This window comes from Talpa europaea, assembly GCF_964194135.1.
Source record: "Talpa europaea genome assembly, chromosome: 4".
NCBI classification, from domain to species: domain Eukaryota; kingdom Metazoa; phylum Chordata; class Mammalia; order Eulipotyphla; family Talpidae; genus Talpa; species Talpa europaea.
Genome location: NC_140070.1, coordinates 143504223 through 143520693, shown reverse-complemented (window position 1 = coordinate 143520693; position 16471 = coordinate 143504223).

The following is a 16471-nucleotide window of genomic DNA, read 5'->3' as shown; positions in this document are numbered from 1 at the left end:
GCTGGAAGTCTGGAATCAGGATGCCAGCTTGACCAGGTTCCAGTGGGAGTTCTCTTTCTGACTTAGTCTCTTTGCTGTGTCCTCATAGGGCGGAGACAAAGAACTCTCCCATCCCATCATGGGGACCTACCCTCATGAATTCACTTCATCCTAATTACTTCCCAATGGCCCCACCCTCAAGTACCATCACACTGGGGTGGAGGTGGGGTTAGGGCTTCAACATATGTGTTCTGGGGACACAAAAACATTCAGTCCTTAACACAGTCCCTCTAGATTATAATCCAAACGGGAGATATGGTTCCTCACAAAGGGCATGTCGGACAGCACAGACAACAGCCAATGAATTAAGTGGATTGACTGAGTGTCTGAGATCATGATGTCACTACAGAAGACCATGAAACATTGACATTTTTAATTAAGAATAAAAATTAAAGCAGGAATGATTTTAAAGACAGCAATACCATATTTATACATGAATCTGAAAAAATGCAAGGTTTTGAAATAAGTGTTCTTGTTTCCTTTTTCCTGAAAGTAGTGTAGTTCCCCCCATTCATAAGTAGTTTAACAGAAACAATGGCCAAGTTTTTTTGTTAATAAATATACCCAAGAGCTTTAAGAGAGTGAAAATATATCTGCGTGTCAATGCTACTTAACAGATTTTTGAAAAGAATGCCATTCTACAGTCGGAGACCAATTTGGTTTTGTTCTACTTCTGAAATCTGCTTCAGATCCCATTGTAACCATTCTTTATTCTATAAGTTTTTCCAATAGCTTCATGGCCAAAATCAATAAAATTTTGACCTGTACTGACCCAACTCGCTCTACAAGGTAGAGTCTGTTTGTGCTCACCCATCACCCATGGGATTCACAGAGCTGCGGGGCAGAATGCTAAGCAAGATAAAGTCACCACCCAGCAGGGGGTTGGAGAAATTCACATGGAATTTACAACTTAAAGCAAACTTTCCTCCCAAAGGTATTTTTATTCTGACAAGCTTCATCCTTAAAACAAAAATAAAAACAAAAACAAAAAAACTTCTACCTTGTAAAGAACTAAACTGGTAACTCAAATAATGGCAGCCACGTCAGGCCCATATATGTACATTTTCAACTCAAAATATGAGACCAATCATCACCATATTCTTTGCTGTCTGTTCCTTCTCAACAGTGAATATATACATTTAGGTGACGAAGCATCATGTTCTGAGATGTGAATTATAAGATGACCCTAAGGGTGAGCACACAGCAGTTATTTGGTCAGTAAAATCACAGCCTCATCAGAGCCCAAGTTCAGGGTGAGGCAGACCAGACATGTCTCCTTATGCCTCTTTGTTAGATCCACAATACTTTCAAATTTTCCTTTATCCAGAGTTCAAATTATCTTTGTGGGTATCAAATTAGCTTCACTTGCCCTGGGTTTATTTATAATCTTTCTGGTGACATTTCTGCAGGCGCATCACTCCAGCAGTGACAGCATAATTATATCCGTGTGTCCATTCAGGGCTGCCATCTCTGTCCTACCGTTTGTATCTTGGTGGAATAACGAGGAATGGAAGAGACTGAAGATTAGTTAAGACTGTCAAAGCCTGAAACTGGTTTTTCCAAAGGTGGAGCCACAAAGAGTCGAACACACCTGTGAGGGACACCTGTGAGGGCACACCTGTCCACAATGGGCCTGGGGGCACTTCGGTCCTCTAGCATCTCAACAATGCGAAGGAAAGAAAAACAGTCACTCAGTCCACCCACACAAGCCCGGTGATGTTGTTCCCTAAATGTGTCACCAGTTTCTCCCTCAAAAATGGATGTCCTTCCAGTCTTTGTTTCTTTTACAAACGTCATGATAGCCCGGGTCATTCATTATCTCCACAAACCTCTGCGTTGTGAGCAGTGGGGAGCTCCCAACCCAGCAGGGTTAGCAGAAAGAACCCTTCAAAATGTGCTGGGCTGGGGCAGCAGCTGCAGAAGGGTGGGGTCCACAGACCTGAGGTGCTCCGGGCAGAGGGCGCGGCCCCTCCAGCACATGCAGGCGCTGGCTGAGGAGAAGTTGCACTTGACTTTCTCAGGGTGATTAGGGCCATGGATGTGCGCCTCATCCCTCAGGAGAAGGAAGCCCCATTAGTGCCTTCGTACCACCTTCCTCACAGACAAAAAGTGAGTTTCATTAGATCCAATCCAATAAAAGGCCATAAAAAGAGGATTTTCTTTCTCCCCTGAAATCTCAGTGCCAGCAGAGCAGGGTTATTTTCCATTCTGTTCATGCATGGCAGTTACGAGGCGCTCAAGACATATTTGTTGAATGAATAAATGAATGAAAATGTAAATGAAGGAATACATTTCTCCCCTGTTTTCCCATGGCCCTCGAGCCAGCACTTCTGGGTAAGAGGATCTATTTGGGAGACAAAACCAGCCTGGGGGGAGGGGTAGACAGCTCAGTGGAGGTGGGGCTGGAAACCCCCCTCTCCTGCCTGCCTGCCTGCCTGAGCAGGGCCCTCTACCCCATCCCTGAGAGACTGGGGCTCATCCCCAGGTGCCTGGCTCTATGCATTCCGGTGGTTCAGACATCGTAGGAGGCACCCCAAGGGCCCCCACATTTGGTGTGTGAAATGTATAAAGCGCAGTTGGTGAGAAGATTTTCTGTATAAGCTGGGAAACCTGAAGAGGAAACACAAGAATCTGCCAGGTTGCGGGTGGAGTCAAGGAGCCTTGGGCACAGCTGCGCATGGGCACACGTGGCTCAGTGGCCAGGCCGGTGCTGATGGTACAGAGCTGCTTTTAATCAGGTGGTCCTGAGCAAACCCCCATCAGGCTGGATAGCTGCCACACTGCACAGCCAGCTGCAGCTTGGTCTTGCACTGAGTGTGCAACTGGCCTGGGCAGCCATATTTTCTTGGCAAAGGTGGTGGAACATTTGCTGCTTTCTGGATTATCTCAGCCAGGTCCGTAGGCAGGGATTTGAAATTATAATGAACAAACTCGATGTGCTTCTCTGGGCACTGGTGTGTTGGGATCTAGTTTTAATCGGTTGTGCCAGCCAAAGGGAACAGCAGTTTCCCAATCCCAAGCTCCATGAGGTGAATTCTGCCATCGAGAGAGAATAAAGGCTTCATCCCCTTTCACCCTGTGCCATTCTCCAGAAACTTCTGAGTCTTATGTCACTATTTCCTTCCCACCACCACCATCCACAACACCCTCCTCACTCCCACCAATACCATTGCCAACTCCACCACCCTTACCCCCTCCTCATCACCACCATCACCACTTTTATCATCACCAGCACCAGCACCACCATCATCACCACCTCCATCATCACCACCACCCCACTACCACTACAGACAGATCACCACTAGCATTAACCAACCCCACTACCACCACCATGTGATCTCAACTTGGTTCTGCAGTTGTCAGTTGCATAACTCTAATCCTGAATTTGGTTCAGAGAGCTAGATTGGCTTTATTTTCAGAACTATAGTACATTTGATTTGCCAATAAATAAAGAAGAATAAAAACATGCATTATTTCTATAGTTAAAATGTAGACAAAGAAATCAGAACATTTAGATGAATCGCCCCTGAAAATCAAATGAAGAAATGGCAGCTCTTACCTTTTAAAATATCAGTTTTTAGGGAAGTGAAAGCAAAACGACTTAATTCAGTGTATATGGTTTTGAAGTACAATGGCAAGCGTGCAAGTGCTAGAAGGTTGTTACAATGCACTTCTACCGTTATGAGATGAGGAGCTGTAGAAAAATGTTTTTTAAAAAGGGAAGTCAAGGGCCTCCCTGGTGGTGCAGGGGTTAAAGACGGTGCTATTGCCAGCCACTGCAGCACGAGTTCGATCCCTGGCCAGGGAGCTGACCCACAGGGCACAGCAGACCTCTCCTGCCTCACCCGCTGCTCCCCTCAGCAGTGTATTTCAGTCGATCTGTCTGTTCTGCTCCCCACTCTGTCTCTTGTGAATCCTCTCACGGCACCCCCAGGCACATCTGGCTTACACCCCAGTTCTTGTATGCATAAATACATAAATAAATCTTTTTTTAAAAAAGATTTTTTTAGGAAGTCAAGATAATCAAACTGGAGAAAAAGTGATTTCATTGGGAGGACAAAGAACTCATTTATCAAAGGAGACGGGGCATGAAGAGAGTGGAGGTGAGCTCCTCAGGTCAGGGTAGGCAGATGTGAGGGGGAGATGCAGGGAATCCAGGCAGAAAAGTGCAGCTATGGAGCCGGCCTTTCAAGGTGCCAGCCCTGAAGACCAGAATATGTCCACCATGCTGCAGAGTGGCTGCCCCTGCTGGTCTGCAGAGGGGGCACTAGCAAAGAAACAGCCTGAACTCTTAGAATGCATTTGGGATTTCCCAGAAGTGGCAGAGGCAGGAAAAAGTGATGACATATGAAAAAAAATCACTATTATTATTGCAGAAAAAAAGGGCAGCAGTTAGAAGTGCTCCAGGAGCCTGGAACGTCGAGAGAAGAGGGGAGCATAAGGCAGAGGGGAGAGGGTCTTCTCCAGACCCCTTGGGAGGAGGCTGTCGCCCTGATGCACACAGGCTTGCCAGAAGAACTTCAAAAATGCCAGGGTACCAACTGGCATTGATGTACCAACACCACTGGTATTGGTCAGAGTCCTCCAGAACCAAAGCAGAACCAAACAGATGTATGAGGAAGACAGGGAAGTTGAAGGAATTGGCTCAAGTGATTGCAGAGACTGGCAAGTCCACAATCTACAGGACAGGCCAGCAAGCTGGAGCCCCAGGAAAGAGCTGTAGTTCAAATGCAAAAGCAACCTACTGCAGAATTCCTTCTTGCTCTGGGGAGGTCAGTCTCTTTCTATTAAAACTTTCAACTGATTGGGAGAGGCCCACCCACACCATGGAGGGCAATCTGTTTACCCAAAGTCTACTTATTTAAATATTTACATATCAGTGTCATCTTAAAAGACCTTATAGCAACATCCAGAGAAGTTTGACCAAATATCTGGGCCAAGTTAACCATCACACTATCCAAAGACAGTGATAAAATAGGTTGTGGAGCAGCCAGGGATTTTTAAAGCCCTCCCCCACACCCTGCCAAGTTTATTAAGGGGAAATGAAAGAGCACAGACCTTGGAAGCCCCAATAGCAGCTTCAGTTCAGGAATCTTCTCTGAGTAGCTGTAAACCAATGTGGGGACGAGAAAGAATCGTGCCCAGAAGCCAGAAGTCTCCCTAGGCCTTCATGATTCTATGAAAGGTAATGGAAGAAAGTTACTATGTCACGGGAGTGAAAAGTTGCATCCATGTTCAGTACCAGTTGACACTGGAGAGTGTTAATTCTTACGGCAGCCTGCATGACGCCAAACCCCTAACTTTATCTGAGGTAAAGTGGAGAAGGAAGGTTGCCATCACTGCAAATCCCTACCCCTCTGCAAGAAGACAGCACTGTCTCAAATGTGTCTCCGAAAAGAGGATGTGTACAGGTTAAACCTCCTGAAGGGAGAGTCCTTATGACGCCGTTCACTTTCTAGGTCAATGCCATGGCACCCGTAGTCTGCAGACATGAAACCCAGGATGATTTTTCTTCTATGGCAACCAACCCACCCTCAGATCTCACTTCATATTTTTTAACATTGAACACACATCAGGATTTTGCCACATGTGATGAGAACCACATTCCCCTTGGGGTAGCACCCTGGGCTTTCCACAGGGTGACTGACGAAGGTCAGGGTTGTGGTAATCGTGTGGGTCCTAGGACCTCTTTATACTCTTAAAAAATGGGAAATGAGAAATTGAACCAGCACAGCACCTCAAGTCCTAAAGGATGATTGGTGGTGGCCCAGGACACATGAGATTATTGGGCAAACTCAGACTCTACAGGAGAGAAAAAAAAAAGAATTGAGAGCAGGCCTAATTTCATCAAACATTAATTGAATATTAGGAATTATAGACTTTGGGCTTGACTTCAATAGAGCAAGAGTATTTAATGTTGGGCTTTAATTACTTTGGACACAAATGTAATTGAACTTTAACTTACAAGAATATTTAATGGCCTTTAAGTTCTCCCTGAAAATTCGCACTGGTCCTAAGGGCTGTTTACACTGTTCCAGCTCTCATGCCGCAGGCCCACGGAGAGCTGGGCTTCTGACCCATGTTGAACTCAAACTTTGCCATGTAACTCTCTCGAGCCTGGGAAATTTAAAAGGGACGCCGTCGCTTGCAGGTGAACACACACCAGATGTGCTTCCCAGGGTGGGTGTGGCATGTTGCCTCTGGAACAAGGCCCCTGGCATTCCAGATGGCTCTCAGCCAGGGGTCAGAGTGGAGACCACTGTCCTGCAGAGCTGACCAGCGACGTCCGTGGAAACAAACCTTCCCAGTGCTCGTCCACTGGGCTCTGGGGATTGCACGTTACCGCAGCCTAACCTAGTTGATTCTGTAAGACAGGCTCCGATTAAAGACAGTCTTTATATTCAACTGCGTGTCACTCCAGGTTGCTGACATTTCATTCCCAGGTCACCCTAATATTGACATGTAATCACAATGCAGAACCTCAGAGAAGCTGCATTGGGCATTAAGTCTGGGGGAAACACAAGGAAATATGGAAAAGAATAAGTTTCCAGCTTTCACCCCAAGTGCACCTCAAAGTTAACTGCACTATTTCACTCTTCTGTCTCGACTGACAGCTTCTAGAGAAAGAATATATGCCACCCAGTGGCAGTCACTGGAGAATGGCCCAGGCTGAGCCGGGCAGCCCAGCACAGGGCCAGTGCTTGAAGACAGTGGTCAGGCATTAAGAGAGCAAAGGGCAGGGTTCCCTTTACTCCCCCCTCCTCGGACTGCTGTGTGGAGAGAACACTACTAGAACAACATCCTGCCTCTAGTTGGGACTTGCCGGCCGCTCACCTTGAAGGAGGGGGTGAGTCCCCCGCTTACCCAGCCTGATTGCACACAGCTGACCCTGGAAGCTCAATAACAACCAGGATTCAATCTCCTTCCTTCCTCCTCACCCAGGACCAAAGAGAGGCAGCAATCTTGGGTAAAGTGATTAGAAGACCCCAACTCTACTCTTTACGAGCTGCTCCCAAAGCAGGTGGCAGGCTGACCACAGGGGCACCAGCCCTCGGGGGCATGAAGTGTCCCAGCTACCTCCCTCGATCAGCAGCAGCCCTGACGTGTCGGTCTCCATCTGGCTGGTTCTTGTGTTTACTTAGCAGTTGGTTCACAGCTCCTGCAGGGAAGACAAGGATGTTATTTACAGACACCCCCCCAAATCCCATCAAAGTGGTTCCTGCTGAGTGGCCATGTGGTCCCATATGGAAAACCAAGAACCACGAGGTGGCAGCGACAACAAGCGGGGTCTGTCTAGTGCCCGGGGCTGCAGCTGTGCTGGTTTCTGGGGAGTCCTGCCCATGCCAGCGGCTGAAGCCAGGGAGAGAGCCTCTGTAGCCGTCTGGCGGGAGCCCATGGGCAGAGGTATGTGCGTGCGTGTGTGTGTGTGTGTGTGTGTGTTTGGGGGCTTGGGGGTTGGGTCATGAGAAAGACAGGAAACTCACTCATCTCAACAAAAGGGGGCAATTGGAAAGAGTGACCCCCAGAAACATCCTCGGGGCACCCTGCTGGGCAGCACCCCCCCACACACAGCCTGGGGGTTGGCATGTGCGACAGCAAGAATCCAGGAGACTCCAAGGACAGATCCTGCCCTCTGGAGAGCCAGAGGCTGTTTCTCCAGGTCAGGGATCAAACAATGGGAGAGAAAATGAGCAGAACTGGCCACTGCAGGGAAGACCCAAGTGGCGCTCCTTCTGGAAGGCAAGTCTTTTACAGCCCACAAGGATGCAAGGGAAGAAGAACTCTCCTCAGGCAGAGACTCGCAGGAGGATGACCCTGGTTGAAATGCTGATCCAGCCATCATCTCAGGACACGTTAGCTACTAGTGGAGTCAGGGGCTGGCTCAAATCTCCAGCTGAGCTGAGGGGGCAAGAGCGAGCATCAGACAAAGGCTATTGCAGCTGAATCTCATGCCCCGGCCTGCGTGCTGTGTGTGCGCACATGTGCATGTGCTTGTGTGTGTGGGTGAGGGGCATGCACATGCATGCACTTATGTGTTTGCTGAGTGTGTCTAACGAGAGCCCTTTGGAAGTAGGTAGGAGAATGGTCCTCTGACCCCTGAAAACAGGGGCCTGTCCTGAACAGAGGTGGGAGAGGCCTGAGTATTCTCGTGGGCAGGGTGTGGGCCAACATTTTCCACCAGGCCTGACCGGGGGGCAGTGAACGGGAGTCACATCTATAGTTCTCATGAGCGGTGAGACCATGAAGGGGCTCTGACCCCAGGTCCCAGGGAAGCCTGGGCTTTCTTGCAGGCTGCACAGCACAGTCTGGGGAGACTCCCACCAGGATGGGAGCTCCTTGGAAGCCCAGGCGTCCCTGAGAACCCCCGTGCTGGACCCCCGGCCTTTCCAGGGGTGGTGTAGAGTCTCTTCTTGACTTTCAGAAAGGCGGAAGCTGCCCTAGAAGAGGAGGACCTGGGTATTTCAGTTATCACTATTTTTTCTCATGTAGGGCGTGGGCTGAACCAGGCCCACCAGGAAGGCCTGCAAGGGCTTGGTTGGATGTCAGTGACTCGCTTCCTCAGGACAGTTGGCCCTCTGTGTCCTCCCTTCAAGGTGTCCCAGGAACTGGCCCTGCACCCCCCCCCCCCGAGGATGTTGGACCTGCCTCCACGCCGAACCCGGGAGGCACCGACCCGCTCCCGCCTGGTGTTCTCAGGACATGTCCTCCATCCCCTCCCTCAGCCTGGAGAGCTTGACTCCCTGGTTGCCTTGGAAACAGGCCCTTCCATCTCTCCTCAGGACCAGGTCCTGCACATCCTCCAGCGTGATTAATGGCTCCTCTCCTCAACTAATTCAGAGTGGGCTCAGGAAGCAGAAAAAGCTCTTACCCAACCCCACCTGCGCCTCATTTTCCAGACACGACGTTCAGACCGAGAAGGGAAAATATGGGGGTGAGGGCTTTGCAGAGGGGAGGAAGCAGCAGGATGTATGTGGCGATTTATTTCAAGAAATCAGCCACAGGACTGTAGGGTAGGGTAGCCTGCACACGGCGGGGTCAGCACCCCGGTGCCTCCTCTTCCTCAAGGCAACCCTGTTCTGCTCTTAAAGCATGTCACCTGAGAGCGCGGAGCCCTGCCCGACCCCTCCACAAAGCCCGCTGATTGGAGACGCCCCCGCCCTCACACAGCACCTCGTCAGGACAGCGAGGCGAAGCCCCCTCGACAGGTGGTGCTCAGAGCCTGCCGCGTGGTGACAGGTGGGGCTTGCCCGACTCCGCACCCTGATTTCGTGAACAGAGACCTCTGGGCACCAGGGGCAGACTGGAGGCACCATGTGGGCCTTACAGAGACTGTGCCCGCGGCTGAGCTGAGGACTGCGACCCATGGCTGCACCCGGCCTGGTGGAAGCTGTGTGCCAAGGTAGGACGGGGCATCCCGTGTGCCAGCTGACAGATTTTCTCCTCTCTCTTAGCTCCCCCCCACCACCATGTCTTCATTCCACATGTAAATAAATCCTTTAAAATCCCTTCTTCTTGTCTCTCCACACTTGGCCTGCTGTCTGATGAGGGCTAGTGAGGACTCACACAACAGGGCATGCTCTGGTCCCCCAGCTTGGCCTCATGACAGTCCACAGCACCGTGTACACCGCTTGACTGAGGCACCCGGGAGTTTGCCCAGGCCAGGTGGACATGTGATGCGGGCAGCGCTGGGGACCCTGGAGGCAGATCGTAGGGAGCTGCTGGTTGGCTTTAGGGCCCCTGGCTCCTCTGAGGGTCTGGAAAGTCACCCTCTCGCCTGCCAGACGAAAGCAAGGAAGAAGTGGACGGAAGATGGGGAAGGAACGGACCCAACCAGCAAAATGATATCCAGTTTTTGAACTGAACTGTGAGACACAGAACTGGCCTGCCTTTCTCTCCTGTTTATGTTATCAAAACTCGATTTATTGTCACCCAAATAGGCCATGTTTCAGTTACTGAAAATCAGCAATGTTCAAAGTCTTGACGTTAGTTTCTTTTGTCAAGCAGCAGAATAATGCAAGCTTGCTGCAGCAGACGCAATGGGCAAGGTGTGTATAGACAGACTCTCCAGCCCCAGCCCACTCTCCAGCGCTCTTCCTGGGCTCCAGTGTTAATAGCTCGCCTCTCTTCCATCCGTTTTCCCTGTCTCTGTGAATCCTTTCTAAGCATTTAGACACATTTTGGGGATTTTGTTTGTTCTTATCAAAATACCATGGAATATTACTCAGCATTCAAAAAAGATAAACACATGCCATTTGCAGCAACATGGATGGCGCTGGAAGGGATCATGCTCAGCGAAATAAGCCAGAAAGAAAAAGAAAAATACCGGATGGTCTCACTCATAGCAGGAATCTAGAAAACTTAAATAAGGGACCAGGAAAATGAATAACTATAAGAAAGTGAAAATCAAAATCAACAAACAACTATGAACCGGAGACACTCTATGGGGGGTGAAGGGTGGGAGGGGCAGGATTGGGGTCAAAATAAGGGGGTTGCAATTGTATGGGGAATATAAAAATAAAATTTATTATAAAAAAATACTTTTCAGTGAACATATCAAAGATGTCTCACTAGGCAAGCAGAGAGAGGTCTCTGTTTTACCTCCTCACTTCTGTGTGCATCTGTAGGCATCTGTGTAAGTTACATAATGGAATCAGGTCATAAGCTTTCATAATTGCAGCACATTGCTCTTTTATAATTTGTTACTTGTCTCTCCCACCCGTCACAGCTCCCTCTGTTTTCCTGCATATTCATTTAATCATATATAAACGCACACTGACACACAGTAGTTGCATATTCTTCACTTTGTTGTAATTATTTTCTATGCTGGCCATGTTTTGTCTTAGAAAAAAGGTTATATCAACTGTCCTTGTGCATATACCCATATAGACTGACCTTTTGCTTCCCAAGACTGGGATCGGTGGGTTAAGAGGTCCTAAAGGTTAACAGGTTATTACCAGATCGCATTCCAAAAGGGATGAACCCAACCCTCTTTTCTCTGGCTGTGCTAGGACTCCCTTTACCCCACATTCTCAGTACTGTGGGGGGTTTGACTTTCTAATACAGGCCAGTCTCAAGGGTTTTGTGTTACTTTAGTGACCACTGGCTTTGAGAATCTATCTCCTAGTATTCAGTGCTCCTTTGTGTTAGCTTTTTTTAATGAAACAATGTTCTATTACATTGTTTATTTTTTCTTATCAATTAAAATCATCTGAATATTTTACATTTTTTCCAAATCTATAGCTTCTGAAATTTCTGCTTCTAATATATCGGTGCATGAATATATGTAAATAATCATACCTCTTAGTTTTATAAAGTCAAATATAGGCTAAAGGTATGCCTATACAGGCATGCATGTGTATATATATATCTAATATACATGCACAGCATGTAGGATACATGTATGCTTCCTAGTTTAAGAACTCCAGTCCTTAATTATATATTTATTCTCCTCGATTTTCTTCTAATATTTCTAATGCTACATGATTTACATTTTTTTGGAATTTACATTTTTAGACCATCATTTCCAATATTGTTCCTAAGTAAAATGTTACTCCAAGATGCAATGGATTAGAATAATGGACATCTTCTTTTTCTTGTGATTTTGTGGCTCAGGAGTTCTGGAAGGATTTTGCTGGACATTTGCTGGGAACTTCCCATGTGGTTTTGGCAGATGTTAGTGGACTGAGGTTATCTGAAAAAGTTCAAATAGGCTGATGTCAGGATGGCTGAGCCATGTGGCTGGGTGTTCAGGATGGCACACCCATGTGGCTGGCGCTGGTTGTCAGCTGGGAGCTCAGCTGGGCCTTTGCTGTTCTCAGTGTGGCCTTTGCTGACCTTGCCTCATCATTTCACATGTTAAGGTTACAAGCAATTTACTAAGATTGACCCAGATTCCAGGAGAATCTGGAAAGGAGGATTAAGGAAGTTGTGAATACATGTTAGAACCACCACAAAATGTTAGAACCACCACAAAATCCTCCCATGGAGAGGCCAAGTGGTCTACTCCATCTTTAGAAACTTGAGTTGGCCTTGCAAGCAGAGGCTCGCCAAGCACTGAGGCAGCTCTGGCACTCTTGCTGATGGCACAGAGGAACTGTAGCCAACTGGATAACATAACAACCCAGTTACATCCATCAGCCCTGCCATAGAAGCCCTGGGAGGTAGGTCACCGTGACAGCCAGCCCTCGGCTAGCCTGCTGGATAGTCTCAGAACCTGCTGGCTGCAGACCTGAGTGAGCCCAGCTAACGCCACGAGAAGCAGCATCAAGGCAAACTGTCCTGACTGACCGCTGAATCACTGGCCTGCAGAACTGTGCATAATAAATGGTTACTGTGTTAAACCACTTATTTTATGTGGCCACAGATGCCACCTGATAGCTACCATGGCAGCTGTCTGCATGGCCCCCCCTTGCCAGATCTTACCTCTCCAGTTCCACATCGTTTCCCAGCTGTGTTAAGGAACCATGTTTGTGTAATGATCTGAATAATCACCAATGATTTAAGGCATTTTAATTCTTAGAGGCTGTGTATTACTTTTACTTTCAGTTACCAACACAGTTTCAGAGGAAGTAACAGGGAAAACATTCATATTTGCTTTTCTGTACCATGGAATCCGTGTTCATCAGGCTCTTACAGGCTGAGATGATCCTAATCACAGAAATGGACTTGAAGAGACTTCAGCTCCTACCTCCAGACTCCCTCACCAACTGAGGGAGAAAGTGACCCCTGCGTTGCCTTGGAACTTCACTTTTTAACATTTTAACATTTATCTTACAGTTTAATTTAGAAAACGGGGGTGAGGGCAACAGTACCCATCTTGTCATTCTCTGTCCCTGCAAGTGAGATGCAGTATTATTTATGGTCCTAGTGTTGGGAGACAGATCACAGGGCACTGATGACTAAGCCAACCTGCTTTCACCTCTCACAACACCTTTATGTGCGTTTCAATCCAGTTATAGACAGAGCAAGCAACTCAAGAACAAAAATCAAGAATTGAGCCCATCAGTCAGAACTAATTTTGCCGAAATGATCTTTGAGATGCACCAGTGTGGTGTGAGTGATCAGACACTGAAGCTGGTGTCCTCCCTGCAGGGAATACTAGTGGTGAGATTGCCGTCCCAAGCAGCATTTAGCATCATCACCACCAACTGCCAACCATGCCCCCAAGTTCTCCTCACAGGCCAGCTTGTCAAATGCCAGGAGCTGTGATGAGCCTGCCTAGATCCATTTAGAATCCTGCTCCTTCTCATTCATATTCATCACAGTGGGTCTGAATTCACAAGGGATGGCCTCATAATGTCTGTCAGTTCTTAATGCTTCTAGAAATATGGGCGTTTTTAACAAGTGATCGCCTGATTGCAAAGTGAACACTGGGGTCATTTTTTTTCTGAAGGCAAAATACTTGGTTAAAATAGGACACTTGCAGCCATTTTCCTGCTAACCCGTTCCTGTTCTGTGTCACTAAGCCAGGGACATGTCGGCAAAGCCCTGTGGCACAGGCACTGTTTCCATAGTGTCCCCTCTTTTCTGACGCAATGGCCATCTTTCAAGGGGAGAATACTAGCAATTTTCTTCAACCCCTGAAGAACCATCAGTAGCAGTGAATTAAGGAGAGGTTTTCATGAGGCGGGAAAAGATCAAGCTGCTTCTCTCCCCCTTCTCTCTGGGTTAAGAGGTGTCATCTGGGAGTTTGTTTGACTGTCATGGGGGACTCCTGCAAAGGACTGGCCCCTTCTGTGGCTCAGCACCCATGCTGGGGGTTCCCAGAGAGGAGAGGGGTAGACCCTGCCCCCAGCACTCGCCATCTCAACACCTGAACAGGAAAGTCCCTTAATGTCCATCTCTTGTGGCCTCATCTTTAAACAGGAGATGAGGTAGCTGACACCAGCTTCATGGAGCCTCCATGGATTTCCTCTCACCCCACAGAACTCGTGCCACAAAGCCACTTAACACAGATGTACGTGCTCAGGAGATGCTAACTTTTATTATGGTTGCTGATAACATGTCAAAGTTTTCCTCTGCCAGCACATTCCATAGATCTTGCCTTTTTCAGAAGTGGTGGTTGTTATATTTTGACCAAGGAAATACAAGGATGAGATCATTTCCAAGAGGTTCTGTGCATTGTGTTTATAAAACATCATGCTGTGGGTCTGTCCTACATGTCCGAGGAGCCTGATTAGCAGTCAGTGCAGGTATCGAGGTTCATGTCTCTTCTAGAAATTATGAGCAGTAGACTGGGGACTTGAGGGCTCAAGAGCTCTGATGATGGGCCAAGTCATTCGACCAACTAATGCTCACTTTCCTTCTTAGCATGATAAGGGTTGAGGCCCCAGATGATCTGGAAGGTCCTGTCTAGACTAAAACTCCAGCTAGACAATCTTAAAACCCAGGGTTTGCAGAATGTGTCTATATTCCTCCTCTGTTCCCAATTCCTGGCCCTAACTGAACATTTGTGGTATAAACAAATAGGATCCACATGAGTAATGAAGTTCAATTGATCCTTTTCCACAGGAATAAAAAAATAGATCCCACTTCACCCAGAATTAATATTTCTGTCTGCCTTATTGTGCTGCCCATGTATTGACTGCTTAAAGCAATGATAATAATTCCTTGCAAGGCTTAAACTAGATATAGTAAAATATGCTTCTGCAGTGAGACATAGCTTGTGAGGGTAGTAAATGAAATGAAAATATTCTCATGTTCTTGCCTTTTCTAGGGAAATATTAGTGGCACTAAAGAATCTTTGCCTTTGGGATGCCTGCCTTGCTTTTGATTGTCATTACTAAAAGGATAGGTAGTGAATGTGTAACTCCTTTTGTGGGTGGAACTATGGCCATCAAATGACATGTCCCTGTCTTCACTTCTGGAACCTGTAAGCGTGACTGTTTTTGGAGGGTCTTGGTGGATGAAGCTCAGTTAAAGGTCTTGAGGTGAGACTCTGCTAGATTACCCAGGGCAGGGGGGGAGCCCAAACCCCATGACAAGTGTCCTGACAACAAATGGAGGAGAAGACAGTGTGAAGACAGAGGGAAATTGGAGTGATGTGGCCACAAGCCAAGGAAAATAAGCAACTGCTAGAAGCTGGAGGAAGCAGAGGACTCCCTCCTAGAGCCTCTGGGGGAAGCACCGTCCTGCAGACACCTCACCTTCACATTTTTTGATCCCTAGAAATATGAGAGAATAAATGTCTATGTCTTTCCACCATCAAATTTGTGATAATTTACCCCAGGAGCCCTAGGAAACAAATATGATTTCCAGGCATGTGGTAGAGAAAAAAAAAATTTTAAAAACATAAAACTAACTCATCTTTATCATAGTCAAAGAGGTGATGGGAAGTTTGTGGCATAGAAAACCAACAAAGCACTAGTATTCTGAAATAAAGAGCACCCCAAAATCAATAAAATCAAAACAGTGCAAAAATAGAAATCCAAGCAAGTGATTTCAGCAGGATATACCCGAGTGGCCAAAAATATGGGAAATCTGACAGGGAAATGCAAGATAAAACCAGAGTGGGGAAGTTCCACATACCCCGCAGAGAGGCAAAGGTGAAAAGGTGGATGATACAAAGTGATGAGGGCAACAGGAGGCCAGGGGAACTCTGGCACACCCGGCAGCAGAGCAAATGGCATTATTTCTAGTGGTGAGCATGAGTGACTAAGGCATTCCACTGCTGGGCATAGACCAAATGTGTGTCCGCCTGCACCAAGGACGAGGTCCTCAGCACACTCTCAAGGTGCAAGACTAGATACAACCCACCTGGCCATGAACCATGATGGGAAATGAATTGCAGCAGGTTACGGAAGGTAATAAATCTGGACAAGTGGTAAACAGCTATAATGCAAATGCAAATGTATTATGCAGTGACTGGTGGCATGTCATCTCAGAAAGAAGCCAGATGCAAAAGAATGCATGTTACACACGATTTATGTATATGAAATTGCCCTACTGACTTATTGGGTCTCAGGGTGCCTGCTACGAAGTAAAAGGATAAATCAAGGCAGAGAAGAGGTTTTGAAAGCTTGGACTGTGGTGCTGCAGGGCAGGGAGAGGGACAGCCGGGCACCCGCAGGGTTGGCTTGCTTCACTGATGATGCGTCTTATGCTGTACCTTTCTGTTTTGTGCACTCCTTTGTAGCGTTCTCCAGTTCATAATAAACATGGCTTGAACATTGCAAGAGCCTAAGCTCATGTAAACTGCAGAGGGTGGGTGATGTGTCTTCTGTGAAGTCACATTTATCCCTAGCCCATGCCCTGAAATCCAGGGGAAAGTAAGTAAAAGTGACGTGTGTGTGTGTGTGTGCATGTGTGTGTGTGCGTGTGTGTGTCTGGGGCTGGGACAGAAGGCCTCCATGTGGACAGATGGGGTTCCTGACACAGGAGTGAGTGAGGTCCCCCTTGAGCCACCTCCTATGACCGCCATTTCATATGTTTC